Source organism: Phoenix dactylifera, chromosome 10 (genome assembly GCF_051530095.1).
Source record: "Phoenix dactylifera cultivar Ajwa chromosome 10, Ajwa_hap1_PhDact_Kaust_v1.1, whole genome shotgun sequence".
Classification (NCBI taxonomy): domain Eukaryota; kingdom Viridiplantae; phylum Streptophyta; class Magnoliopsida; order Arecales; family Arecaceae; genus Phoenix; species Phoenix dactylifera.
Genome location: NC_143199.1, coordinates 17,161,039 through 17,164,584, shown reverse-complemented (window position 1 = coordinate 17,164,584; position 3,546 = coordinate 17,161,039).

The following is a 3,546-nucleotide window of genomic DNA, read 5'->3' as shown; positions in this document are numbered from 1 at the left end:
TATATGATTAATGACCTGTGCATTCAGCTTGCTTCGAATACGGCGCAGAGGAGCAGTTTGGACTATGGTGCCATCATCCCGGATCGAAAGCAGAATGCCGAGGGATAACATGCTTCCTTTCCCGCGCAGTAGCTCACTCCACTCTGCGTTCGTTCAAGCTTAAGGTCGGCTAGAGCGCGAAAAAAGAAGGTTTTAAAGCGAGCCAAGCAGCTGTCCTTTCCCTCGCCTGCTCTGATCCCAACAAGAAAGTCATCACCCTATCTAAGGTATGTCAGCTGAGACTCCACTGCAAGCAGGGACATCATCTCCTGATCGAGCTTGTGCAGATAGATGTTCGCAAGCACAGGTGAAAGAGGACTTCAAAGAGGCGTGCCAATAGTTGGCTTGGAAGAGCTGTGCTTTGTGTTATGTCTGGGGTTTCGATTCAACTCTTTCACAGTGCAGCCAACATCCCTTACTTCACATGTCAAGAAGGAATCAATTAGCCCAATGAAAGCTCTGTTCCGCCCGCCTAGGTGTTGGCGCAATGCTTCAAGTAGTATGCCGTGATTGAGTCTGTCGAAGCAGCTATCAGGGATGGGCTTAGGCGGGAAGAAAGGAAAAGTTAGAGACTAAACATTAACCCAGCTTCTCTCATCTTATTTGATCAGCAAGAATTGAAAAGAACGCTTTTTCTAAGGCAAGGACGGGAAGAAGGGCGAGAAGTTTTTTCTGATGATGAAATACGGGCTTACGCTAAACAATCAGACTACTATTCTTCTACTACTGTACTGATTGATCTAAGGAGTAGTACTTACTGACCTTTAGGAGGTTTTTAGGTGATCTCTTCGCCTCATGTTGTTAGCCGAGGGTTGGTCACGTATACCGCTTCTCCTTAGTATATTATGCCGTTTCTGGTCCCTTGAGGTAAGCAGGTTAGCCTGAGATGCGCGATGCCGTCTGCAATTGTGCATCTTCCAATAGTCCATCGAACCATTTCACAACACCTCATCATGCCAATGCCAACAAAGCAGCAGGGCAGGGTGGCATACCGTGTTCCTAGGCCCTACCGAAGAACCGAAAGGAAGGGGGCTTGCCTTGCTGCCCTGAACCCATAGCAGAATAGGAAGTCGACTGCCGGCCCTCAACGGTGCACTCCCGGCTAAGAGTAATGCCCTGCTTCCAGCTAAGTATAAAGAGTTGGGCCTACTGTTCGCGAATTCACTCTTGGTGGCGAACCGTTAGTTAAGACCCCCTACGAGTGAACTTGGGTAAGGGCTTTTAAAGCTGGATAAGGCGCGCAAACCGACGTTCTTCCTGTCGGAAACCACACTCATCAAGCTTGACCTCGACTAACCTACGATGATTCTGGCAGCCATAATCGCAGGAACACATGAGTAGCGAAAGACTAAGCCGCTCATGCTATGCTGCACCAACCAATTCACACCTATTCGGGAGAGGGTTTTGCCTCGAATAGAGCTCTCGTACGCTCTGCCGAACGAAGACACCGGTCAAGAAAAGAAGAGGCTCCCTTCGGTGGGGACAAGGTAAAGAACTCCGCAGCTAGCGAGCCAAAGGGGATGGATCGTGGCGGGAATTTCAGGCGCAGACATCTGAGCCTGTTCAGAGACTGAACGCTAAGTCAATCCACAATCAATTGAGAAAGCAACTCACAATTTCGCTCCGCATCAGTACCTTGTTGACTCATGCTGCCCTGTATTTTCTTTACTTATGGTCGTCCCCAAACGTCGACCTAACGCTATGTCAGGGTCACAATGGGCCGGCCTCATGAGATTAACGTTTTTATAGAATATTGCTAAGTGTCCTTCCAACCATCGACTTATCCGGTCCCGCACGGATGCTTCTAGCAATTTCTCGCGTCTATTGAAGCCTACCTTATATAGGCTAATTCCATTCGATCTACTGCTGTCAGGTTTCATCTCGTTGCAATGTCATCCGTCCCTGTCACTCTGGAAGAGGTAAAAAAAGCAGTCACTAGTATGGGAGCTTACAAGGCGCCGGGCCCCGACGGCTTCCAGCCGGTATTTTATCAACATTGCTTGGACACAATCATCGGATCTGATTTAATACGAATGGTCCAGCTAGCTTTCGAGACGGCCACATTAGAAAACCAGATCAATGCTACCCACCTAGTGCTCATTCCGAAAACCCAAGCTCCGCAATCGCTCAACCAATACCGCCCCATCCGCCTATGTAACGTCGCGTAGAAAATTATAACAAAGGTGATAATGAACCGTCTAAGAAAGATCATGCCCAAACTGATTTCACCTGCTCAAAGCGCCTTCGTCCCCGGCAGGCTTATATCAGATAAGATTTTCATTACCCACGAGGTGCTTTCCCATTTACGACGGTCGAAGGCAAAGAAGGGTTGTATGTGTATCAAGTTGGACATCGAAAAGGCATACGACAGTCTGAATTTGGACTTCCTTGAGACTATACTATATAAAAAGGGATTTTATTCCCATTGGATTCGTCTGGTAATGACATGTGTACGGACCCCAACCTTCTCAGTACTAGTTAACGGAACTCAGACTGATTCATTCAAACCTACATGAGGGTTACGTCAGGGGGACCCTCTCCCCCCGTACCTCTTCATCCTGTGCGCGGAAACACTGTCAGCGGCTATCCACAAGGCAACCGAACTAGATCTAGCTGACCCCATCAGAGTGTCCAGATCGGGCCCACCACTATCACATTTAGTGTTTTCCGACAAGACCATAATTTTCATACGCGCAAACCAGAAGTCTTGCCGGACAATCAAGCAAATACTGGACCTGGACCACATGGAATCGGGCCAGAAGGTCAATCTTTCCAAATCAGTTGCCAATTTATCCACAGGAGTCCCAAACAGGAAGAAGGAAGTCTTAAAAAAACTGCTAGGTATCACAAAGACATCGCCAATGCAGTCCTACTTGGGCATTTCCCCTCTGACGCGTAGGCCATCGCGTAACGAATTTAAGGCAACTATAAGCAGAGTAGAAAATCGCCTTCAAGGTTGGAAAGCTCAACTGTTAACTTTTGCTGGTCGCCTTACGCTCATAAAATAAGTCACGGCTGGCATATCCAACCACAGAATGAGCTCTTTCAAGATACCATTATCAACAGTTGACCACCTGGAGTCTTTACAAAGAGACTTTCTGTGGTCAAATGGGAACAAAGGAAAAATCTATGCGGTAAACTGGTAAACGGTATGTCAGCCTTTGGACGAAGGAGGTCTAGGCATTCGGTCTCTTTACTTAACTTAAAAAACCAAGCATTCCAGGCTAAGCTCCTCTGGTGCCTCCTCCCGTGTACGGACTCACTTTGATGTGACGTCATGCGAGCCAATCTTTCCCCCACGGCAACCCTCTAGATGCGGGCATTCCATCCAATAATTCCTCATACGCATGGAGATCAATTGGGGACGACTTTCGTCGGGAAGGACGGTCTGTCCCAGAACCAATAAGAGCAGAAGGCAAAGTAGTGTCAATTCCACCGGACAAGGAATATTGAAGAGTAAAAGAATAATGAGCTCTTTCATCCGCTAAGGCATCATAAGAAAGATAG